The sequence below is a fragment of the Ictidomys tridecemlineatus genome, chromosome 10, assembly GCF_052094955.1.
Source record: "Ictidomys tridecemlineatus isolate mIctTri1 chromosome 10, mIctTri1.hap1, whole genome shotgun sequence".
Taxonomy (NCBI): domain Eukaryota; kingdom Metazoa; phylum Chordata; class Mammalia; order Rodentia; family Sciuridae; genus Ictidomys; species Ictidomys tridecemlineatus.
Genome location: NC_135486.1, coordinates 94,778,506 through 94,788,997, shown reverse-complemented (window position 1 = coordinate 94,788,997; position 10,492 = coordinate 94,778,506). Strand labels below are relative to the sequence as shown.

The 10,492-nt window shown below is 39.8% G+C and overlaps 1 pseudogene; it reads right to left on the bottom strand.

Moving 5' to 3' along the window:
* Window positions 1–237: 237 nt before the first annotated feature.
* On the bottom strand, window positions 238–1,148 carry LOC101960601 (pre-mRNA-splicing factor 38A pseudogene; annotated as a pseudogene).
* Window positions 1,149–10,492: the final 9,344 nt, after the last annotated feature.

Below are 10,492 nucleotides of genomic sequence, written 5' to 3'. Positions count from 1 at the left end.
TGAATACAGTTATAGTTAGTTGGGTCAAAAACTGACATGAAGAAACATCACCCCTCAAAGATATTGATTACAGTTCAAAAAAAGAGGCAAAACTCAGCACCTTTTTCATTACAAAAAAAAAAAAAAAAAGAAAAAAGGTAGAAAATCTTGATAAGAAAAAACTAAATTGCTCTTAAAACTGCCTGGAAAGCAGATCTTAATTCTTTCACATGAGTAGTTACCCTCATAATCACAAGCTGAGTTCACTACTCATTCCCTCTCTGGCTCTTCTTGTGGCTTTTCTTAGATCTTTCAGTAGATTTTGAAAGGCTCCTATGTCTGTGACTTCGATGATGACCTGGGGACTTGGAGCAAGATCTGTGTCGATCTTGGGACCTGCTCCGGTGACATTTTGGACTCTTGCTCTGATGCCTTTCTAGGCGAGGTGAGGGGCTTCGTCTTTTGGGAGATGGACTCCTCCTATAGCGCAACGTTGGAGAGCGACGGGGGCTTGTCTAAGTCTCTGTAGCTTCTGCGCTGGTGGTCAGGTGATGATACTCTTTCCAATTTCTCATCATCTTCTTCTTCTTCCTCACTGGACTCCACATCATCCATGTCCTCTTCTAGAGCACTAACTCGAGGTTCCAGTTGCTCAGCTTTCTCCAGGACATAGCATTTCTGTAGCCGGGGCAAAATGATATTATAGAGTCTCACTGTTCATCAATAAATTCATCAACATGCATCAGTTCAAACTCCCCATTTCTGTTCTGGCTCTTGATTTTTCGACAGTCGTTGTACAATGGCTCCAAGTACTTGTAGCAATCAATTGCAGTGCCTGTCAGTCTCATGTAAAGTGCCCCCCAACATGCAGACATACTTGAAGTCTTCATTTTTTTATAAATTCTACAATGATATCCTTTTCAGGTTGAATCTGAAACATCTTCAAGGTTAAACACAAAAAGGGAGTTGGTTTTATGTTTCCACCATTAGACACCACCCACAAACTATAACTCCATGGCTTTATCCACTACAAGTTCAGCGGTTAGTCCCACACACTCTTCTTTCCAGTACTTAGATTCATAGATTCGTGTCCGAATGATCTTCTCCACTAAATATTGAGGGTTGGTTCCATAGATGCTATGCGCATCCTTTACTGTACGGTTTGTCATTTTAGAATGCATTTAGTTCTATTTCCTATATTGAAAGGGACGGAGAAAGGTGAAGGAAATCTCTTTGAACTGCTTAGGTGACCTTCCATGTTCTTTAGCTGAGTGTGGTTCTAGTCTTTTAAGACAATTTTTTTTTTTAAATAACATGGCACTTAAAGGTGAGTCAAAAATTTTTACTAAATATACTCAAACTACAGAACTAGTAATCTATTCCAATGCTGTAGGAAAAACAGGCTATGATTGGAATTGTTAAGAAATAATGATATATTGGACTGAGTGAGTTCATAAAGATTTTGAAGGTTAACTTTGACTATATGTGATTTTTGTTACAATAGGTCAAAACTAAGGGAAAGCCTGAATAAACCCTCTAGAAAAAAACTTGCCTGTTTTCAGTTGATTTTAAAAATCACCAACTTTAGAGATCAGGTACCTGAACAATATGTTATTAGTCTCCCACTAACTGTGCTATAATACTTCTGATGTGTGGGTCATGATGATAAGAGATGCCTAAGCTGTTTTTTTCAGGACCTTGAAGGTCACTTTTGTCTATCTCAAAACTGGCTAAAATCACAAACCCTTTTTCTTAGGCCTGTGCAGCTATCGAATGAGTAATTTCTTTGATGTTGAAGGGTTGAAAACTCCACCCTCAAGATCATACTAATGTCATCATTTTCTGAACTTACGTATTATGAAGAGCTATGAAAATTGAACGCAGATGCCCAGACCACTGACTATTTCACCACTAGTCACCTTTTCATATGCGTCTGATTCTTTATCCCATAAATATCCCTATATCCTATTCCAGGGGAGGCAGGTTTGAGACTTATTCTTCCATCTACACGCTTGGCTGCATCATTAATAAGCCCTTTCTCTTTTGCAACACTCATTGTTTTCAGTGATCAGCTTTCTGTGTGATGGGCTAAACAAGCTGGTTTGACTTTGCCCTAAAGTCTCAGAACAAAAGATTGTCCTTTGAATAGGCTATTTCAGCCTTATGAAAACACTCATTTTATTGCCTTTATTTCTCTCACTTTGTTGTAGATGGGTAAAAATTTTGTCATGGATGCTCATCAAATTTTATAACTTAAAATCATAAATTAAAAATCACTCTTGCTTGTAATCCCAGAAATTTGGGAGACTGAAGCAGAGGATCTCAAGTTTGAGATCAGCCTCCACAATTTAGTGAGACTCTTCTCAAAAATTAAAAAAAAAAAAAGGGCTAGGGGTAAAGCTCAGTTAGCTTTACCATGGGATGAACCTTCCAGTACCCACCCCTGCCCCAAGAAGAAATGGTTTAGTGTTTCATTTTCAAAGACATTTGGGAACTTGTTTGAATTTCCTGACCCAAAGACTCAGATGGTGGAAGTACCATCTTCTTGGTGTAGAGCATTGTTTACAAACAGAATTATAAGAATTAACATAGACAAGGGCCTGGTGCAACACCTGGCATATAGCAAAGGGGAAAAATAGGTCAGTTCCTTTCTACCTTACTATCCTTCTCCTTGATCCCACTTCTGAATAGCACAGCTGAGCATGGATAGCTCTGGATGGATCAAGAGATGTCGGACGATAGGGAGAGGTGATTCTTGTCTTGAAGCAGAGGCCACTGTAAGGTGCCAGTGGAGCAGAACATAGTAAGTTCGGGGTCTGAAAGATGACTTCATTGGTGTTCTACGATATATGCCTCGTTGGCTAACACAGGGAAGGAAGGTCCTAGTGACAGGTGGTGACTGATGTTAGGGAGCTAGTGGTTAATAGGAAATAGTTGAGCAATGGAAGTCAATTGGGAACAGTAAATTGAGTGATTCCACTCGATTCAATGTTCATGTGCAACTAAATGCTCTAAGATTGCTGTGTTAAGAACAGTCTAATACTTAACAGATATAGCTGATTGATTATTCATTGTTGACCTTGGGCAAGGACATACAGTCTCTGCTCTGGATTTAGTAAATTGGGTTGGGAAAATAAGGCTCACAGGGAGCACAGGGTGAGTGAGGATGATAAATTTTTGCATGTGATGATGATTAGTATGAAAAAAAATAGGGCCCCTGAAAGGACTGTGTTATCTGTCTATCTTTGGTGCTAGATGTCTTTGGTTCTCTGTGTTTCTAATCCAACACGATGGAGATTTGGGCCTACTTTTTCCTCCATTAGGCGCAAGGCCTCTGGTTTAATTCCTAGGTCCTTGATCCACTTTGAGTTGAGTTTTGTTCTCAGTGAAAGATAGAGGTTTAATTTCATTTTGTTACATGGGGATTTCTAGTTTTCCCAGCACCATTTGTTGAAAAGGCTATCTTTTCTCTTATGTATGTTTTTGGCGCCTTTGTTTAATACAAGATAACCGTAGTTATGTGGGTTAGTCTCTGTGTCCTCTGTTCTGTACCATTGGTCTACCAGTCTGTTTTGGTGTCAAAACCATGCTGTTTTTGTTACTATTGCTCTGTAGTATAGTTTAAGGTCTGGTATAGTGATGCCACCTGCTTCATTCTTCCTGATAAGGATTGCTTTTGCTATTCTGGGTCTCTTATTTTTCCAGATGAATTTCATGATTGCTTTTTGTATTTCTATGAAGAATGTTATTGGGATGTTACGAAATATTATGCACATGAAAGGAAAGAATTCCACTTACTTTGCTTTTTTTTTTTTTTTTTTTTCTTATTGGATCAACAATAAACCACTTTGGAAGGAGTATAAGTGAAGTAATCCCATCAGTAATTGGCATTGGGTTTCTGGGAACCTCAGACCTAACAACCTCTTTTATATAGTGTGTTTGTCTAGGAACTGGGGCAAGAAAAGCCTGAGTATTTGTTTATCTTATGATTCCAACTAAGAGAAACTTCAAAAAACTAGAAATTGCGCAGGGAAAAAAGAATCCATTTTCTCTAGTAGACAAGAGATGCTTGGATGAGTAAACCATATGTGGTAGCCCCCACCTATAATCCAAGTGGCTGGGGAGGCTGAGGCAGGAGGATCCTGAGTTAAAAGCCAGCCTAAGCAACTTAGTGAGGCCCTACACGACTTAGGGACAACCTGCCTCTAAATAAAATATATTAAAAAGGCGGGGGGGGGTGGCTGGAAATGTGGCTCAGTGGTTAAGCACCCCTGGGTTCAATCTCCTGTTCTGAGAGAGGAAGAGGAAGAGGAGGAGGAGGAGGAGGAGGAGGAGGAGGAGGAGGAGGAGCAGGGTAGTGATGGATGCTTGATGAGTAGAGAACAGATCAGTCATTGAATACTTTTATATGCAGAACTTTGTATTCAAAAGCAATCCCCAAAGTTTGGAATTTGTTTCTGGTATGAGACCCAGTTTTCACACTAATGACACATACTCATTAAAACAACACAACGCAGTTGTGTCCCTGTTGAAACAAAAGAATTGTGTTCTTCACAGATATGGGTTGGGGCTTGGGAGGTGGCTGACCAGCCTGTGTGGGGGAATCCAAGTACATGTACTTATATGCTAAAGGGCCTCCGTGGTAGAAGTCTGACATTGTTTATTGAGGGCAGTGAATTATTTGCAATGTCTGATTTAGGAACCGATAAGCTAAACTGAAGATCACCAAAGCGAAATGAAAAGAGAAGCATTTGACAAACAGCTTTAACATTTGGGAGCCCTGCAGGAATCTCTGGGAATCTGGGGGGTGAGGTTTGGGCCTCCCATGGCCTTTGGCCATCCTCCAGTTTGGAAGTGACCATCCTGTCCTGGAAGCACACTCCACAGTGACACCATCGCACAGGGTTTGCCCTCTGGAGTCTGTCTCTGGGAGCCGCATCAACATTCTGCATCCTGGTCCACACCAGGCGAGGCCTGGACACAGTTTCCAGGGGCACTTCCGTTTCAGCTTGTTTCTATTTTAAAGCCTGGAGACAATTAAAGACCAACGTTTGGTGCCAGTATTTTTTTTTTTTTTTTCGTTCCACAGTTTATGCTATTCTTAGAAGCAGCTGGGCCAGTGGTGGGGGAGTCTGAAGGCTCTGGAATCTTTTCCTTCGTGTGGCAACAAGTTATTTTTCCTGCGGAGGCTCCGTGGTGCTTTTCTTGGGCTCAGCAGTGCGGCTGATGCGGCTTGGATGGCTTCTTCCCTGGGAGTGCACAACACTGAACCCTTTGGAAATGAAGCAGGAGGACAAGGATCAGTAGCAAGCCAAGAGGAAAAAGCGGCACTGGGGTTCCACAGGCTTCATGTATAGCTCCTGAAATGGTGCTTGTTCCACTGCCCTGAACTTTGGTTGGAAGTTCAAATGTGGAAACTGTAGTCATAAAAAAATGCAAATTGTATTTTTAAAATTATTTTTAACTGGGTATGAAGCTAAGGCTACATTTTGGCAAATGGGCTGTTTTTAATCCGGTCACATGGAATTTAAAAAAAATCTTCACTCAGCCATAGTTTTTTTGAGACCTTACTTTGCATGACCAAAGATGATTTAAGATACAGTTTGTGTCTTTGAGCAGAAGAAATAGGACACACACATGAATTTCTGTCTGGGTAAATATCGGGGAACTTTATACTAGAAAACCCATTTGCAGGTGAGATTGAGGCAGGAACATTCCAGAGGATTCAATGTCAAGCAGTGTCTGCTTCTGTACATGTTTGAAATGCTCCGTAATAAAAAGTAAAAACTATCAGATCAACAGAAATGATAATAGATGTTATGAAATAATTAAACAGGAACGAAACTTGTAGGGTGCATCCTGAATGCTACTTTAAGTTAACATTTATGGTCTCATTTATGTATCTGAGAAAATGAGAAAGCCTGAATATTTATGAGCTCAGTGTTCAACATGGTATAATAGAAAAACAACCACAGAGCTAGCAGAAAGAAAGCAGAAGGAAGGAAATCATAAAGATAAGCATAGCAATTAATGAGCTAGAAAACAAAGTAATAATAAAGAACATCAACTCAACTGAAAGCTGGTTCCTTGAAAAGAGTGATAAAGCAAGTTTCTGTTGAGAATGGCCAAGCATGGAGTGGGGGTGTGGGTGGAATTGGGGGGTGGGGTGGGTGGAAGAGAAACAGAAACTGACCACTGATGGAAATCTTACAACCTGTTAACAGAATCCTGCAGACAAGTTCTGACAATGCATTTGGAAACAGAGAAAATGGACAGTTTCCTAGAAAAACATCAATTATAAAAATCGATGAAACAAAAAGCCTGAATACACCTATCATCAGCCAAAGTAAATGGAGTTAACAATTTACAGCCTTCCCCAGACTCCCCCTCCCTCCGAAACACATGGGCCAGACACAGCCAAGTGTATAAAATCTTCAAAGAACAGATAAGCACTACTTTGTATAAACCTTTTCAAAGAAGAGAAAGGGTAACTCCCCCAAATAATTTTATTTGTGTAACCTTGATGATAAGTGCCCCCGAATTCAATCCTCAGTATCCCTCCAAAAAACTGAACAAGTAAGTTTGTAAAACAAGGCAATATTATAGTTCAATTATGAACAATGAACATAAGTGGCAAGGATTATCTATGAAGCTAATAAACTGAATTTATAAAAAATATTTTTAAAATGCATTTTCGACTACTTTAAGTGTTGATCTCAGTGTTGTAAGATGGTTTACATTAGGGAAACTGTCAATGTAATTTTCTATGTCAGTTTGTTTAAAGATATATACATGTTACTACATTTTGCTTACGTGTTTTATGTCGGTAAAATATGAAAACCCAATCAAGTTACTGTCTATCTTTGATGGTGAAGGTTGAGTGATGAGGTGGGGGTGCTTCAACTGGTGCTAAAATATTTTATTTCTTTTTAAAAAAGATACCTACAGCAAAGATTTAGGTTCAGGAAAACATTTCTTAGATCCTGTAACTATTGGTAACTGTTATTTTTTTCTGAATTGCTGGAATATTACCCCACTAAATATGTTTAACTTAAGGGGAAAAAAAAAAGAAAAGAAAAAGGCAAAATGTAAAACAATAAATTATAACTATTGCTATTCTGTTAATATTTTCCATTCATATTTACTTGAACACTAAAAAGCCTTTAGTTTATAATTTTTTTTTTATAAGACAGAAATACTGAAGAGAATGTTTTCTAGGCTTTGGTCTTCCATCAAATATTCAATAACTGTTGTGATTAATAATTAATTTATTTGTTTACTAGGTGCTGGGGATTGAACTCAAGACCTCATACATGGTAAGCATGCACTACCACTGAGTTCTATCCCATGTGATTAATATTTTAAAATTCTTTGTTTTCCACTGGTGTATGTTTCTTAGCAATACACACACACACACACACACACACACACACACAGATGTTAGAAATAGAGAAAGGTGAATTCTGTCACCAGTAGCCACCATAACTGCACGCTCAGGTACACACCTTCTCCCTTCTCTTAGTATTTCCACTTCCTCCAACTTCCCAGGGTCATTGGAGCACTTCTGAAGTTGGGGTTACTGCTTTGTGCTTTCTCATCTCTATTTAGACTTCATCTGTTTTTCCTTTCTTTTAGTTCCCACTATCCAGTTCCCTCGGTTCCTAATGATCTCCAACAGGAGGGACTTATTGCTTATATCAGAATGTCTTATTTAATTATTGAGGTGAAGCTTCATGTAAAGGTATTTGTGTATAGTAGTGTTTGTATACATACATCTGCATGAACTAATACTATATAAAAAGGAAAAATTAGCAGTTGGGGGAACATGGCAGGTGATAGGATGCCACAGAAATGATAAATGTGCAGGATGAACAGGGAGGGGAGCACCCTTCTCTCTGTACAGAGAGAAACAGCAAGGACCAAGGCAAGAAAATAAAACGAAAGAATGGTTTGTTTAGGGTCCTGTAAGTAGTTTGGTTCAGGTCCCACTAATTAGGGAGACTCAGTTCCCTCCTATTCTATCTCCAGGTAGAAGAGCTGCCCCCATATCCCGCTCCCAGCTTTTCTTGTCTAGGCCACACATCCCTTATATCTTCAACTTTTTTTTTTCAATTGCTGTGCTTTCTTTTCTTTTCTGAGAACTTTTTTTTGTGTTAAGTAATTTCCTCTATTGAGCCAAAATTTGTTTTTCCTGAAGTTTCTTGGCTCTAGACTTTGACACTATAAAGAGCAAGTCTCTTGCACTGGAGAGATTTAAACACAGCAGTCATGGGAGGGCCTGTCTCTTATGTTCTAGCTTTATTTTCTATTTTGAGACAGGTTCTCCCTAAGTTGTTGAGGATTTCACAAGGCTGCCCTCAAGCTCGTGATCCTCCCACCTCAGCGCCCCCACAAGAAGCTGAGGATTTGTAAGCATGTGCCCCCTCACCCAGCTCCCAGCTTCTCTCGTCTAGGCCACACATCCCTTACATCTTCAACTTTTTTTTTTTTCCCAGATGCTGTGCTTTTTCTTTTCTGAGAACTTTTCTGATCATTATTTCCCCTTTGGTGCAGATGCCTCTTAAAATGCAGATCCATAATGCTTCAGGGCCCAGGCATTATAGAATGAAAGCCCCTTCATCCTTCTAGATGTTTGTGTATCTGCAATCACTGAGACGGTGCTAACTTTTAGGTAACTGACTTCTCATGCTGACCTGGGATTAGTGTTGATGAGGACATGCCTGTCTGTTTCCCATGTGATGCCTATGCTAGACCATACCTTGCTTTATGGTGTTGCCATGTGAATCACACATCACTCTATGCAGATGGACTATTAGAAAGAAGCCACTCTCTTGGGCTGTTGCAAGCAATGGCCACAGCGAGGCAAGCAAAACTGGGATGGATTCGGGTCCTGCGTGCTGCCACGTCTGGCTCTGGGTGTGGTATGTAGTACACTTCTCAAGGAAGGGATCACCCCAGGGCTCCTTTTTAAAGTGTTTGTAACCCTTTCTTTCTTCTCCCCTTCTTCCTTTTTTTTCCTTCCCATAAAGGTCCTTACACTTTTGTTCACTATATTTCATTCTGTTGTAGAATGGCCATTTTTCAGTTTTGCATTCTCATTTGCATACATCTGATCTCTTCTGCTTCCTGTCACCAGGGACTGGATGAACTCTCCTTCTCTTTGTGCTTCTGAATTTGCTTTCCTGAGTTTCTTCTCCGAACTTCACAGGGGAATGGAATTTTTTGTAAAAACTTTTGTCTGTTTTCCTGCAGACATTAACAGAAAACCTTCAAAATAAAAAGATCCAATGATACAAGAGGTAAAAGTTAAAGAAACCGCAGGGTCCTCACAGATACAGTTCTGGTCTCAAGTTCCTCTAGATCAGTTTTCTCTCTTAACCTCTTAGAATTGTTGTCATTCCATCTCCCTGTCCTCCGGGTGTGGACTTGATGGTGACCACCTATGTCTGAGCAGACACTGGGAGAATCAGACAGGGCTCGCAATAAACAGACAGCACTTATAACTTCCGGGAGCTGACATTGGCCTACATGCTTCCTCATGTGCTCTGCCTTATGAGCCCATTTCACGGAGAAGTCAACTGAGGCTCAAAGAGGTTGTGTGAATTACCCTGCTTCTCCCAGGAGGCCTCCTGGTTCTAGACACAAGCTCCCCGCCCCCAATTAAAACATTTGGTCAATTAAAACTCATTCCAATAGTGGAAAAAAGTGGTCAGCTTGTCAGTGTTAACAAGGATGACAAATAAACTCATCCGTTATGGTAACAATCTCAGTATGGTGTAAAATCTCTTTATTTTGGACAGGTGTCAATTTTTTGAGTATAGAATTAAAGAAACGAAGACAGAGTTTTCTGTTAGTGGAAGCATGGAGATGACTTTGGAGGATATACTGATATATATATAAAATATATATGTATTATATATATCTATATTTCTGATCATTATTTCCCCTTTAGTGCAGATGCCTTTAAAAATAATAATAATAATAATTATTATTATTATTACTATTATATCTCTTGGAGTTTTAATATGGTTGTCAGAGCACAACACTCATAAATGCTTCATCAGTGTTGTAGGACAGCACTTCTTTGTGTCTTTTACTTGATTGTGTGCTCTGCAAAGGAGACATATGTGTTTTTATTCTAATACTGGGATTTATACTACTCTGCATAGAATAGATGGTTTTCTCAATTTTAAGATTTTTCTTAGCTACCCTTTGGTCCCACAGTTACTAATGTGTGTCCATCCAGCATTTGCCAAAACTAAGATCGATTCTAAGCTGCTGACTGGTCCTTTTCTGGTGGTCCCTCTTGCCCTAAGAAGGTTGCCAGCCAAAGTTCTGAAACTGACCAGTTCGTTGGTGATTAGTGTGGTCTTTCTTCTGCTGGTGCAGGGGGAGATCCTGCCACTGCCTTCCCTCTGAGTGGCTTTCTTAGGACATATGGGGAGAATCATCTTCAACCTTTGGGCCAGTGGTGTGACCTTTGCTCCGCATAGCTTCATGAAAAGAGAGAATA